This window comes from Bubalus kerabau, chromosome 7 (genome assembly GCF_029407905.1).
Source record: "Bubalus kerabau isolate K-KA32 ecotype Philippines breed swamp buffalo chromosome 7, PCC_UOA_SB_1v2, whole genome shotgun sequence".
Lineage (NCBI taxonomy): Eukaryota > Metazoa > Chordata > Mammalia > Artiodactyla > Bovidae > Bubalus > Bubalus kerabau.
In genome coordinates this window covers 6,310,507-6,326,506 of record NC_073630.1, presented here as the reverse complement: position 1 = coordinate 6,326,506, position 16,000 = coordinate 6,310,507, and the positions used below count along the sequence as shown (strand labels likewise).

At 38.8% G+C, this 16,000-nt stretch overlaps 1 pseudogene; it reads right to left on the bottom strand.

Moving 5' to 3' along the window:
* Window positions 1–14,361: 14,361 nt before the first annotated feature.
* LOC129658207 (uncharacterized) lies at window positions 14,362–14,418 on the bottom strand (annotated as a pseudogene).
* Window positions 14,419–16,000: the final 1,582 nt, after the last annotated feature.

The following is a 16,000-nucleotide window of genomic DNA, read 5'->3' as shown; positions in this document are numbered from 1 at the left end:
ACTGAACTCTACAGTTGAAATAGTATGTTTTATATTACATGACTTTTACCACAATTTAAAAAAACATTAAAAAAAAAAAAAGTATTTGAAATAGAAAGTGCCCTGAGTTCAGGGTGGGAAAGGGCAACTTATGTAACTGATTATCAAATGTTTAACATTAAATGCAGACATTCCTATTGACTTATTATTGGCCAGGTCCTAAGGATTTCATCACGAATGCTCTGGAATATCATCCTGCATGAAGCCTCACTCAGGCGTGCAGCAGAGCAGCAGTGAAATGAGAGTGGAATGGACTTTGACCCCCTGCTTGTCACATGGACTAATTGTCCTGGTTCAAAGGGATCTAGGAAAAGGGGGAAAAGAGGAGCAGGGTCAAGCGATTGCTGGCTTCTCTACCTCCCAGGGGTTCACTGACCCATTATCTGAAGTCCATGAGCCACTCTGAGTACAATCTGGATGTGAGGTGATTTCCATTCAACACTAGTCAAAGGCAGGCTTGAAACCTTTGATATCACAGAGAAAGTTTAAGCCGCCTTTTAATACACATTCTTCCAGATACTGTAAGTTCATCCAGACAGATCACCAGGTGGTAAACATTCAATTCTATTCTATTCACTTTCTACAAATTACATCTATGAGCTAACATATAACATACTCTCAACACACAGAGGTAATACTTATCTATGCTAGAAAGGTCATTTAGAGGCTTTTTTCTCCAATCATAAACTAATCTTTTTTCACCAATCCCTAAATCTTTGACTCTCATTGACCTGAGATATTTAAATGAGTTTCAGTGAATCCAGGAACTATCCAAAATATAATGCAAAACAAAAAATTAAAAAACTATTTTTTTCTGAGCCAGCCTGAGATGGATCTGGTGCTTTCATCATATTTCTGAAGGAGTTTGTAATCTTTTTGAAGCATTTTAAAATAACTCAGTCCCTGTACTTCTCAGAAGTCCTAGGTTTAAAAGAAGAATATTATATTCTAAGCAAGATTTGTTCCTAAATAATCATCCTCACAGTTCAGAGTCATAAATATAACCCTACACTTCTTCCCACAGTGAGAATAATAGTAGTTTTCATGTTTTGTATCTATGTCTGTGGAGTGTAGGGATAAGAAAAGGTTGGGATAGGAAGATGCCTCACCACTGATGGTCAAGTTACCATGTAATTACAAGTAGAGATAGATTTCTGGGATTCTTAGCCTGGATATATGAGCAAGAGATTTTAGAGACACAGCTGGAATTCTGATGTGATCTGCTTGCTTTCAGTGGAAGCAGCACATAATTATATCCTAACTGATGATTGCAAATCAAGCTCCAGACCCTATTCAGGCAGGCTACCCTTACTACATTTGCATGCTCCTCCAGCTTCAGGAGACGAGAACTGCAGCTTTTCTCCCTTGGATTCTCAAAGCTTCACATCAGTCATCTCAATTTCTTGCCTCACTATCCAACTGACTCCCAGAATCTACAGCTATTTTCTAACTCTATGGAGTGCCCTTCACCTCTCATAGGTTAACAATTCAGTAGGCTTTCCAGAGAAGTTTGGAACTTGCTATAGTCAGAAATTATTTCCAGAGGAATGGAATAAGGATACACTTGTACTTCATTCTATTACATTAAAATTTTGTTTTTTAAATTGAAGTACAGTTGATGTGCAATGCTATATTAGTTTCTGTGCATGCATATGCTAAGTCACTTCAGTCATGTCTGATTCTTTGCAACCCCATGGATTGTAACCCACCAGGCTCCTCTGTCCATCGGATTCTTCAGGGAAGAATACTGGACTGGGTTCCCATTTCCTCCTCCAGGAGGATCTTCCTGACCCAGGGATCGAACCTGTGTCTTTATGTGCCCTGCATTGACAGGCAGGTTCTTTACCACTAACACCACAGATGTAGAGCAAAGTGGTTCAGTTATACATATATATATATACACAATTTTTCACATTATTTTCTGTATGGTTTATTACAAGATATTGAATATAGTTCCTTGTGCTAAAAGTATTAATAAGATTATGTTGGTATTATATATAATATTCATATATTTATATATATACATATTTTATATATAGTGATATCTGTTAGCCCAAAACTTCTAACTTATGCCTCTCCCCTTTCCCTCTTTGGTAACCATAGTTTGTTTTCCATGTCTGTGTGTCTGTTTCAATTTTGTAAATAAATTAATTAGTACCATATGTAGATCTTTTTAGATTCCATATATAAGTGATATCATATGCTACTTGTTTTTCTCTGCCTGACTTACTTCACTTAGTATCATAATCTCTGGGTCCATCCATGTTTTTGTAAATGGCATCATTTCATTCTTCTTTATGGATGAGTAGTGTTTCATTGTATATATGTGCCACATCTTCTCTATCCATTCATCTGTCTATGGACATTTAGGTTGCTTCCATGCCTTGGCTTCCTTTTCTTCCATTTATTGTAAATAGTGCTACTCTGAACATTGGGGTACATGTGTCTTTTCAAATTATAGATTTCTCTGGATATATGGCCAGGAGTGGGATTGCTAAATCACATAGCAACTGTATTTTTAATTTTTCAAGGAACATCCACACTGTTCTCCTTAGTGGCTGCACCAATTTACATTCCCACTAACAGAATAGGATGATTCCCTTTTCTGCACACCTTCTCCCGCATTTTAAAATTTATATTTAATACCATTTTTGTTATGAATTGGGTTAATGTCCTATTTCCATGTTTTGTAGTGAACAGAAAGTTAAATACGATTTTATTATTGTTATACAACAAGATTGTCATTTTCTTTGCCCTGATATATGATTAACTACCATCACAAGACTTCCCTCTTGGCTCAGTTGTAAAGAATCTGCCTGCAATACAGGAGCTGCAAGAGACACAGATTCTATCCCTGGATCAGAAAGGTCCCCTGAAGAAGGAAATGGCAACCCATTCCAGTATTCTTGCCTGTAGAATCCCATGGACATAGGAGCTTGGCAGGCTGTCCATGAGGTCAAAAGCAGTTGGACATAACTGAAGGGATTTAGCACACACACTGCCACAAGGCATGACTTATTTAACTTATATACAGAGTATGTCATGTGAAGTGCTGGGTTGGATGACTTACAAGCTGGAATCAAGATTGTGGGAGAAATATCAACAACTTCAGATATGCAGGTGTACCATAATTGCAGAAAATGAGGAGAAACTAAAGAGCCTCTTAATGAAGGTGAAAAGGGAAAGTGAAAATGCTGGCTTAAAAACTCAACATTCAAAAAACTAAGATCATGGCATCTGGTTCCATCACTTCATGGCAAATAGATGGGAAAAAAGGTGGAAACTGTGGCAGATTTTATCTTCTTGGGCTCCAAAATCCCTGAAGACAGTGACCGCAGCCATGAAATTAAAAGACACTCATTCCTTGGAAGATAAGCTATGATAAACCTGTGTGCTTAGTCCCTCAGTCATGTCTGACTCTTTGCGAGCCCATGGACTGTAGCCCACCAGGCTCCTCTGTCCACGGGATTCTCCAGGCAAGAATACTGGAGTAGGTTGCCAAGCCCTTCTCCAGAGGATCTTCCAGGGACTAAACCTGGGTCTCCTACATTGCAAACAGATTCTTTACCATATGAGCTACAGGGAAGTTCCTAGACAGTGTATTAAAAAGCAGAGACATCACTTTCCTGACAAAGGTCCATATAGTCAAAACTATGGTTTTTCCAGTAGTCATGTAGCCATAAAGAAGGCTGAGTGCCAAAAAATCGATGCTTTCGAACTGTGGTGCTAGAGAAGATTCTTCAGAATCCCTTGGACAGCAAGGAGATCCAATCAGTCAATCGTAAAGGAAATCAACCTTGAATATTCATTGGAATGCTTCAGCTGAAGCTCCAATACCTTGGCCACCTGATTCAAAGAGCTGACTTATTGGAAAAGATGTGATGTTTGGAAAGATTCAGGGCAAGAGGAGAAGGGGGAAACAGAGGATGAGATGGTTGGATGGCATCACTGACTCAATGGACATGAGCTTGAGCAAACTTAAGGAGATAATAAAGGACAGGGAAGCCTGGTGTGCTGCAGTTCACATGGTCACAAACAGCTGGACAGGATTTAGTGGTTGAACAGCAACAACAAGGTATGGCTCAAGATTAGCTATTCCAAATCTCAAATCATTATTTTCAGTAGCAAACCTCCAACACTTATTAGCTTAAGGCTAACAATGGCACCCCACTCCAGTACTCTTGCCTGGAAAATCCCATGGATGGAGGAGCCTGGTAGGCTTCAGTCCATGGGGTTGCTAAAAGTCAGACATGACTGAGCGACTTCACTTTCACTTTTCATTTTCATGCATTGGAGAAGGAAATGGCAACCCACTCCAGTGTTCTTGCCTGGAGAATCCCAGGGATGGGGGAGCCTGGTGGGCTGCTGTCTCTGGGGTCGCACAGAGTCAGACACAACTGAAAAGACTTAGCAGTAGCAGCAGCAATAAGACAGGGCATTTCATGCCCTAGATATTCTAAATATTCCTGGCATATGTCATTATTATAATGAAATATACCTAAAGAAATGTTGGCACATATGGAAAACATAATAGACCTTGGCACTAGCTGATATCTACAGGTTAGGTCTCATTCATGTTTATACCCAGTTTACAGTAACTTTGAAGCCCTTCTCAAATCACTGGCAAAATTTCCAATTTCACAGGTTTCTCTCCAGATCCTAGGCTCTCCCAGGGGGTTTATGCAGATTAAGAGCACTTGCTGATACTCACCGAGGTAATGGAGGAATGCAGGCTCTCACCTTGAAGCCAGACCCCAGAGGATGGCCCCTCTGCTGGGCTTGACGGCTTTTACCACTACTCTGGGCCAGGTGGTCAGGCACCATGGACACTGCTGTTGATGCTGGAGTTCTGAGTAGGGAGATGTGGTAAGAAATTTCACTTAATACTCAGTTGGGGATCCTGTAACAAAATTCCTGACCTAAGCTCTCAGAGCTGCTTGAACTCAGAAACGTGCAGCTACAATTATTGTACACCTTAGATTCATACATTTCTATCTGGAGGTGTGCTTCATTCAATAAACTCAACAGAACGCCTAAATTTAGCTTGAAGCAAAGAATATTAAGGACATCCAAAGAAAGAGTCCACATTGTCATTTATGAAAATACTGTTTTTTCTTCTATACATTTCTCTTAGTCTCCACAGCTCTTCCAATATGTTCTTCCTCAAACTCTTCAAAATCTTTATACAACCTCTGAATTAAGCAGGGTTTTTTTTTTTTTTTCACTTCTTTTTACCAAATTTACTGTTTCTGTATTTTCTCATATTGATTGACTCAAGCCTTTTATCAGCAAGAAGGACTTTCTTGTTTGTAAGAGGAAGAAAGATAGGTGATTACCAGTGAGCAGTTTTCAGATTCTCTGTGATAGCTGCAGGAGAAGGAAAATTTAATTTTTGTACCATAAACACAGGCATTTTCCTCAATGTGAATCTCACTGTTATGGGGTGAGTTAGTATGAATGCTATACGGATATGGAGCAATCTTAGAGTAAGTTTACACAAGACATACATGCAATATATTCACAATAACACCTCCCTTAGTGGTTAGTATGAGTCAGATGTCTACATGCAATTCTTTAATTCTATAAATTCCCCTTTGTTTGTAGCTCTCTCAGTTTAAATGATTAGTTGTTGGTAAGTTGAATATCTCAGTTTTAATGATGTCTTAATTTTATGGTAGATGGAAATTCAGAGGCAAAACTCTTTTCTCACTCTTACATTGTATGTTCAAATTCATATACATTGGCAGGGATCCAAAATGTTTCTCTCATGCACAGCAACTATTAAAAGGAAAAGTGGATATATCAATTAAAGGATGACACGGTGCCACTCACTAACAATTCCATCAACAAGTATTGTCCAGCCAAAGTATCTGATGTATCTGGAACAAAAATGGGTATCTTTTCACAAACCCAGGTATGTTAGAAATAAAGTGTTATTCACCTTCTTGTATTATTCAGATTAATTTCCCTTGACATCTGTTGTACTACAATTGTGGGAAAAAATGTCCTTCCATTTGTAATTTCCTTTCACTTCTTCAAGATTGTATCTAAGTTCTGAAGGGCTTACACAATATCAGGGAATCAGTACGTCCCAATATCAGTGTCTTCTGAGCAAGCAGGCATCTGCCCAGATATTCTTCCTCATTTCTGATCCACATAGTGCCGTAAGTGAAAGGATTTCTCCTTTAATTCTAAGTCTAAGCACCATGGATCTTCTCCAGTGCTGGTGCAGACCCTGGAAGCTCTGCAGGGTGACCAAATTCCCATCCAGCCTCCCAGCACCTTGAGACACTCCTGGGGTTCTGACAAGAGCTCAGTCCCTTTTGCAGTCAATTTCTCCAAAAGTCTCAAGGATCTTGCCAGTTCTGAAGACTCTGGGGCCCTCTGATAACTGTCCATCCTCATTTTAATTTTTTTTTTTAACTTTTTTTTTCTTTATTTTATTTATTTATTTTTTAATTTAATTTAATTTTATTTTTTTTTTTAATTTTATTTTATTTTTAAACTTTACATAACTGTATTAGATTTGCCAAATATCAAAATGAATCCACCACAGGTTTACATGTGTTCCCCATCCTGAACCCTCCTCCCTCCTCCCTCCCCATTCCATCCCTCTGGGTCGTCCCAGTGCACCAGCCCCAAGCATCGGATCTTGCCAGTTCTGAAGACTCTGGGGCCCTCTGATAACTGTCCATCCTCATTTTAAATGGAAAGAGAAAGGAAGAGGAAAGTCATCCCTTTCTTCAGAATTCTCTCAAGTATTCTGTGTATCTTTCACTTACTGAGAGGCCAGTAAGGAACAAGACTCTAAGAAACCTTATAAATATTTTCTTATCACAAAAACATATTCACACAAGGAAATTACTATGTATAACATAGACCTCCATCAGAGAGAATCAGGTGTAATCAGGAGTTGGGAGCAGGGGAGGATTTTGGACCAGTGCCGGTTGCCTGCTTTCATGATGGAAATCTTGTATTTGCTTTTTCCTCTTCATCTGGCAAACACAAACTTATAAGGAAAAATCAGTTTTACCTTTCAGTTGAGCTCACGAAGTAGATGAGCCAGCTCTGTGTAAGCCTGTCCTTTTCTGTAAAAGTGTATGTGTGTGTTTTTAAAATATTGTGAAGACATTTAAAGAAGCATTGAGGAATCTCCACACTGTTCTCCATAGTGGCTGTACTAGTTTGCATTCCCACCAACAGTGTAAGAGGGTTCCCTTTTCTCCACACCCTCTCCAGCATTTATTACTTGTAGACTTTTGGATCGCAGCCATTCTGACTGGTGTGAAATGGTACCTCATAGTGGTTTTGATTTGCATTTCTCTGATAATGAGTGATGTTGAGCATCTTTTCATGTGTTTGTTAGCCATCTGTATGTCTTCTTTGGAGAAATGTCTATTTAGTTCTTTGGCCCATTTTTTGATTGGGTCATTTATTTTTCTGGAGTTGAGCTGTAGGAGTTGCTTGTATATTTTTGAGATTAGTTGTTTGTCAGTTGCTTCATTTGCTATTATCTTCTCCCATTCTGAAGGCTGTCTTTTCACCTTGCTAATAGTTTCCTTTGATGTGCAGAAGCTTTTAAGGTTAATTAGGTCCCATTTGTTTATTTTTGCTTTTATTTCCAATATTCTGGGAGGTGGGTCATAGAGGATCCTGCTGTGATGTATGTCAGAGAGTGTTTTGCCTATGTTCTCCTCTAGGAGTTTTATAGTTTCTGGTCTTACGTTGAGATCTTTAATCCATTTTGAGTTTATTTTTGTGTATGGTGTTAGAAAGTGTTCTAGTTTCATTCTTTTACAAGTGGTTGGAGATTCCTTAAAAAACTGGAAATAGACCTGCCTTATGATCCAGCAATCCCACTGCTGGGCATACACACTGAGGAAACCAGAAGGGAAAGAGACACGAGTACCCCAATGTTCATCGCAGCACTGTTTATAATAGCCAGGACATGGAAGCAACCTAGATGTCCATCAGCAGATGAATGGATAAGAAAGCTGTGGTACATATACACAATGGAGTATTATTCAGCCATTAAAAAGAATACATTTGAATCAGTTCTAATGAGGTGGATGAAACTGGAGCCTATTATACAGAGTGAAGTAAGCCAGAAAGAAAAACACCAATACAGTATACTAATGCATATATATGGAATTTAGAAAGATGGTAACAATAACCCTGTGTACGAGACAGCAAAAGAGACACTGATGTATAGAACAGTCTTATGGAATCTGTGGGAGAGGGAGAGGGTGGGAAGATTTGGGAGAATGGCATTGAAACATGTAAAATATCACGTATGAAATGAGTTGCCAGTCCAGGTTCGATGCACGATACTGGATGCTTGGGGCTGGTGCACTGGGACGACCCAGAGGGATGGAATGGGGAGGGAGGAGGGAGGAGGGTTCAGGATGGGGAACACATGTATACCTGTGGCGGATTCATTTTGATATTTGGCAAAACTAATACAGTTATGTAAAGTTTAAAAATAAAATAAAATTAAAAAAATAATAATAAATAAAAATAAAAATAAAATATTATCCAACTAAAAAAAAAAAAAAAAGAATGTTCAGTGATAAAGTTCTGTTTTACAAACAATTTTAAAGCAATATACCAAATAGGAGCATTTACCAAATAAAAGATGTTACATGTTTTTAAAAAAAAATAAAATAAAATAAAAAAATAAAGAAGCATTGAAAATTTCCACAGATTTCTTTTTAGAAAAGGTTAAACCAGAAAATAGTGAAGTATGAGAGATCTCCCAGCCTCCTCTCCTTTTTCAATTGCATTCCAAGACAAGAGGGAGCACATGAAATGGAAAAAGAAACTCCACCTCTGACTGGATGAAGATGCACCTGTAGCCAGAATCAACTCAGGATGGATTATGCTGGACAGGAAACCTGGACCACAATGAGAGACACATGCACAGGCTTCCAGCAGCTAACGTGTCTGAGAGGGTACAGGCTTCTCTGAAGTCATGGATGGCTGAGGGGCACACGGACTGTCTAAAAATGCTACCCCAGATTCCTTCCTATATTCCTGACATCACAATGTGCACAAGCACCAGCTGAATTTGAAACATACAGAACACACCATTCTGCAAATGTGCTGTGATGCGGGATGTGAGAAAGATCAGGAGTTCTAAAGCTTCTAATTTTCCTCAGCTGAACAGCTGGAGGCCTCCCCGGGGAGGCAGAAAGTTTCTGAACCCAGATAGCGGAGCTTTCTTTCTATAAAACATCTTTCAATAAACTGCTAGCTCAGGGAGAAATCTCCTATTTGAATGTGGTCTTTTTAATGATATAATACCTTAAAATATATACATATGAAACAAAAGAAAAAAATGAGGGATAAAAAATGTAGCCCTTGAATAAACAAAACTACTGAGTAAAAACCATTTCCAATAACTTTAAAACAGTAATAAAAATATTGCACCTAAAAGGTAAGAGATCAAGAAAGATACAAAATCTGATGATTAATTGAGAAAACCGTCAAAGGAAATGAAAAAAAAATGTCATGTGGAATTTGTGAAAAACATAGAGGAGAAAATAAAATACACCAGGACAGAAATTAAGTCCAAGAAATTTTAATTCAAGAAGTCTTTCTTGAACTAAAAATACACTTAAAATGATAGATTATAAGAAATTATAGATTAAAGGGGTACATAATGGGTCAGAAAATATCAATACATAATTTTAAGCTTTGATACAAGTGCTACAAGTTACTAGCATTCCAAAAACAGAAAGAACTCTTGAAAATCCAGGGAAAAAAGGGACCATTTCCCTCCCAAAACTCAGAGGGCCCTCTCATCTCCGACAGTGGCATTCATTTCTGGGAGAGAGGATAGAATGCACACATCTTCAGAAGGAAAATCATTGCCTGGTTAATTACAAGAAAAATTTACCAGGCCAAGATATTTCATCAATTTAAAGATCACAGAAAAATATTTTTAATATATAGAAGTCAGGAAATGTGATTCACACAATCTTTTGTTGAAAAATGCATTAGAGGAAAAACTTAAAGTGAAAAAAAATGACCAGAAACACTGTGGTAAAAATTGCGGACATGGAGCATTAAATACAGGACATAGGCTAAATAATGAAGGGAGTTACAGTTACAGAGGAGGATTTTAGTGTTATGAACTATGACACAGTGGAAACAGTACTGTACCGAATAAAAGTTGATATGGCAAAGTACAGAGAACACCTAAAAAAGGATGAATATGTATCTGGCTTCATCTTTTTATAACTTGAGACCAAAAGATGTAGTTTAAAGCTATAAATAAAGTAACAGAGATATGCGTGCTAAGTCACTTCAGTCATATCCAACTCTTTGTGACCCTATGGACTGTAGCCCACCAGGTTCCTTGGTCCGTGGGATTCTCCAGGCAAAAATAATGGAGTGGGTTTCCGGGTTCTCCTCCAGGAGATCTTCATGACCCAAGGATGGAACCCACATCTCTTATGTGTTCTGCATTGGCAGCTGAGTTCTTTACCAGTAGCACCACCTGGAAAGTCCAATAGAGATATACTCAGTTATAAAGATTAAATACAAAAATAAATCTGTGGCGGATTCATTTTGATATTTGGCAAAACTAATACAATTATGTAAAGTTTAAAAAATAAAATTAAATTAAAAAAATAAAAAAAATAAATCATATTAACAATATGAAATCAGGCAACATAAGACAAAAATCAGAGGAGGAAACAGAAGTATGAGGATGTCAAATTATGCTAATTGTAGTAATTCATCATTCAAGTCATTACTGACCCCTGCTTAGTCCCTCAGTCATGTCCGACACTTTGCAACCCATGGACCAGGTTCCTCTGTCCATAGGGATTCTCCAGGCAAGAATACTGGAGTGGGTTGCCATGCCCTCCTCCAGGGGATCTTCCCAACCCAGGGATCAAATCCAGGTCTCCCTCATTGCAAGCACATTCTTTACCATCTGAGCCACCAGGGAAGCCCATTACTAACTAAATAAGAACTAAAATTATGTCATATAGTAACAGTAGTAATACATATAACTACATGAGAAACTAAAATCAGAGTGCAAAACTTTCAGAATATCAAAAGAATAAACACATAAAATCAAATAAAGAAAATAAGTACTTGCTTATTTCCATCTATAAAGACTGATTGTGAAATAAGGAAGGAACCAATAATAAGATCAAGGGGGTGGAAAGTGTTGGCAAGATTAAATTTAAACCAATAAAAATAATTTAATAAAAAGTGTGCCATATTTTTTAATTAATTTATTTTTTAATAGAAGGGTAATTGCTTTATGGAATTATGTTGGTTTCTGCCAAAATGTTTTTAAATTATGAAGGTATAAACAAAATCCATAGTGGCTTCACACAGTGTCATCTACCTAGTGGAACTAGACACCCTTCTCTGTACAATTCCAGGCAGACTGGACACAAGGATTTGCACGAGCTTAATAAAGATACAGGAGACACAGCAGCCACTATCTGGAGCTGGTCTAGGGCTCCAGGTAATGGCTGCAGTTCACATTGACCCTGCTTTTCTGATTTACCATTAACAAAGGGCTTCCCCTGAGCATGTAGCTCTTCCACCCTCCATGAGAGTTTCTCGTTCAGCTTCTCCAAGTCCAGGACCAGATGCATGTGCGGCTCTAGTGAAAAAAATCACCGGATTCCTCCACGGATGACTTCGACATTGAGACTGGACGCGGTAACAGACGGTTTCCAGCCGGTCTCATGAAATTCAGAGCAACCCTGTTCTCTCCCTCTTTGCATCCAGCTTTTCTTCTTGACTGTTAGCCTCAGCGATTCACAGTAACTTCAGGACTCCAACAGAGGCAATGATTTTCCAGATCTTCATTAGATCTCACAATTATTTGAGGTCATATGCCTACACACCCCTATTCTGCATCACTCATAGTGGTTCTGTGTCTCTGAATGAATCTTAACTCATACAAAAACAATGGTAACAAATGAGGTTTCAGGCAAGCAGCCTTAGAGATGAGTTCTCTGAATTGGTCCTGAGTTTTCTGGAACTGGTTCTCTGGTCTGATTAAATTTAAAGATCTTAAGAGACTCTTTTTGCCAGGGGTAAAGGAAACATGGCAGGCAGTGGAAAGTAACTTAAACCAGCACCTTCAGAAACTTCTGTTATAGTGTCTATAGATGGCAGGGTTTAGAGTTACCAATAGTTGCTCTCAGTGAACATTTTAGAAAAATTTAGGAGTTCAGTGAGGTTGCTTGCTTGCTTTTAAGGGCACTGGAGAAGAGGTAGGTGGTACAGATCTTAAAACTTGACATTTTAAATTCCAAGCTCAAGGTCAAAGTGACTAGACGCTTTCTATGATTATCCTAAGGCGGGGGGAAAGACCCTCTTATTTTCTATTTCTGAAGGGTGAAATTTTTGAAAGCGGCAGGTGATTGAATTATAATGCAAATTGAGTTCCCAAACTCACAGAGTTTCATATGCTAAATTTAGAACACTGATTGGAAAGGACATGGACCCCAAATATCCGGGCCAGTATGAAGCTAGGAACCCTTGAAACCCTGCATTCTGCTCCCTCCTTTGCCAATAAAAGAAACACTTTGATTCCTGAGATTAGTTCCCGATTGCCAGAAGGAAATGTTAGTTCAGTTCAGTTCAGTCACTCAGTCGTTTCCAACTCTTTGCAACCCCATGTACTGAAGCGTGCCAGGCTTCCCTGTCCATCACCAACTCCCAGAGCTTACTCAAACTCATGTCCATCGAGTCAGTGACACCATCCAACCATCTCATCCTCTGTCATCCCCTTCTCTTCCTGCCTTCAATCTTTCCTAGCATCAGGGTCTTTTCCAATGAGTCAGTTCTTTGCATCAGGTGGCCAAAGTATTGGAGTTTCAGCTTCTTCCAATGAATATTCAGCACTGATTTCCTTTAGGATTTACTGGTTGGATCTCCTTGCAGTCAAAGAGACTCTCAAGAGTCTTCTCCAGCATCACAGTTCAAAAGCATCAATTCTTCTGTACTCAGCTTTCTTTATAGTCCAACTCTCACATCCATACATGTCTACTGGAAAAATCATAGATTTGACTAGACAGACTGGTTTGCAAAGTAATGTCTCTGCTTTTTATTTATTTTTTTTTAATTTTATTTTATTTTTAAACTTTACAATATTGTATTAGTTCTGCCAAATATCGAAATGAATCCACCACAGGTATACATGTGTTCCCCATCCTGAACCCTCCTCCCTCCTCCCTCCCCACACCATCCCTCTGGGTTGTTCCAGTGCACCAGCCCCAAGCATCCAATATCGTGCATCGAACCTGGACTAGTGACTCATTTCATACATGATATTATACATGTTTCCATGCCATTCTCCCAAATCTTCCCACCCTCTCCCTCTCCCACAGAGTCCATAAGACTGTTCTATACATCAGTGTCTCTTTTGCTGTCTCGTACACAGGGTTATTGTTACCATCTTTCTAAATTCCATATATATGCATTAGTATACTGTATTGGTGTTTTTCTTTCTGGCTTACTTCACTCTGGATAATAGGCTCCAGTTTCATCCACCTCATTAGAACTGATTCAAATGTATTCTTTTTAATGGCTGAGTAATACTCCATTGTATATATGTACCACAGCTTTCTTATCCACTCATCTGCTGATGGACATCTAGGTTGCTTCCATGTCCTGGCTATTATAAACAGTGCTGCGATGAACACTGGGGTACACGTGTCTCTTTCCCTTCTGGTTTCCTCAGTGTGTATGCCCAGCAGTGGGATTGCTGGATCATAAGGCAGTTCTATTTCCAGTTTCTTAAGGAATCTCCACACTGTTCTCCATAGTGGCTGTACTAGTTTGCATTCCCACCAACAGGGTAAGAGGGTTCCCTTTTCTCCACACCCTCTCCAGCATTTATTACTTGTAGACTTTTGGATCGCAGCCATTCTGACTGGTGTGAAATGGTACCTCATAGTGGTTTTGATTTGCATTTCTCTGATAATGAGTGATGTTGAGCATCTTTTCATGTGTTTGTTAGCCATCTGTATGTCTTCTTTGGAGAAATGTCTATTTAGTTCTTTGGCCCATTTTTTGATTGGGTCATTTATTTTTCTGGAGTTGAGCTGTAGGAGTTGCTTGTATATTTTTGAGATTAGTTGTTTGTCAGTTGCTTCATTTGCTATTAACTTCTCCCATTCTGAAGGCTGTCTTTTCACCTTGCTAATAGTTTCCTTTGTTGTGCAGAAGCTTTTAAGTTTAATTAGGTCCCATTTGTTTATTTTTGCTTTTATTTCCAATATTCTGGGAGGTGGGTCATAGAGGATCCTGCTGTGATGTATGTCGGAGAGTGTTTTGCCTATGATGCTAATCTTCTCTGTATCATTCCAATTTTAGTATATGTGCTGCTGAAGTGAGCACTGTCTCTGCTTTTTAATATGCTATCTAGGTGAGTCATAGCTTTTCTTCCAAGAAGCAAGCATCTTAATTTCATGGCAGCAGTCACCATCTGCAGTAATTTTGGAGCCCAAGAAAATACAGTCTGTCACTGTTTCCATTGTTTCCCCATCTATTTGCCATGAAGTGATGGGACCGGATGCCATGATCTTAGTTTTCTGGATGTTTAGTTTTAAGCCAGCTTTTCCATGCTCCTCTTTTACTTTAATCAAGAAGCTCTTTAGTTCTTCTTCACTTTTTGCCATAAGAGTGGTGTTATCTGCATATCTGAGGTTATTGATATTTCTCCTGGCAATCTTGATCCCAGCTTATGCTTCATCCAGCCCAGAGTTTCTCATAATGTGCTCTGCATACAAGTTAAATGAGCAGGATGACAATATTCAGCCTTGACATACTCCTTTTCCTATTTGGAACCAGTCTATTGTTTCATGCCCATTTCTAACTGTTGCTTCTTGACCTGCATACAGATTTCTCAGGAGGCAGGCCAGGTGGTCTGGTATTCCCATCTCTTAAGAATTTTTCAGTTTGTTGTGATCCATACAGTCAAAGGCTTTGGCATAGTCAACAAAGAAGAAGTAGATGTTTTTCTTGAACTCTCTTGCTTTTTCAATGATCCAACAGATGTTGCCAATTTGATCTCTGATTCCTCTGACTTTTCTAAATCCAGCTTGAACATCTGGAAGTTCACATACTATTGAAGCCTGGCTTGGAGAATTTTGAGCATTACTTACCCGCGTGTGAGATGAGTGCAATTGTGCAGTAGTTTGAGCATTCTTTGGCATTGCCTTTCTTTGGGATTAGAATGAAAACTGACCTTTTCCAGCCCTATGGCCACTGCTGAGTTTTCCAGATTTGCTGGTATATTGAGAGCAGCACTTTCACAGCATCATCTTTTACGATTTGAAATAGCTCAACTTGAATTCCATCACCTCCACTAGCTTTGTTCATAGTGATGCTCCTAATGCCCACTTGACTTCACATTCCAGGATGTCTGGCTGTAGGTGAGTGTTCACACCATCGTGGTTTTCTGGGTCATGAAGGTCTTTTTTGTGTAGTTCTTCTGTGTATTCTTGCCACCTTTTCTTAATATCTTCTGCTTCTGTTAGGTCCATACTATTTCTGTCCTTTATTGTGCCCATCTTTGCATGAAAAGTTCTCTTGGTATCTCTAATTTTCCTGAAGAGATCTTTAGTCTTTCTCATTCTATTGTTTTCCTCTATTTCTTTGCATTGATCTCTGAGGAAGGCTTTTTTATCTCTCCTTGCTATTCTTTGGAACTCTTCATTCAAAAGGTGTATCTTTCCTTTTCTCCTTTGCCTTCAGGCACTCTGTCTATCATATCTAACCCTTGAATCTATTTGTCACTTCCACTGTATAATCATAAGGGATTTGATTTAGGTCATACCTGAATGGTCTGGTGATTTTCCCCACTTTTTTCAACTTCAGTCTGAATTTGACAATAAGGAGTTCATGATCTGAGCCACAGTCAGCTCATGGTCTTGTTTTTGCTGACTGTAAAGAGCTTCTCCACCTTTGGCTTCAAAGA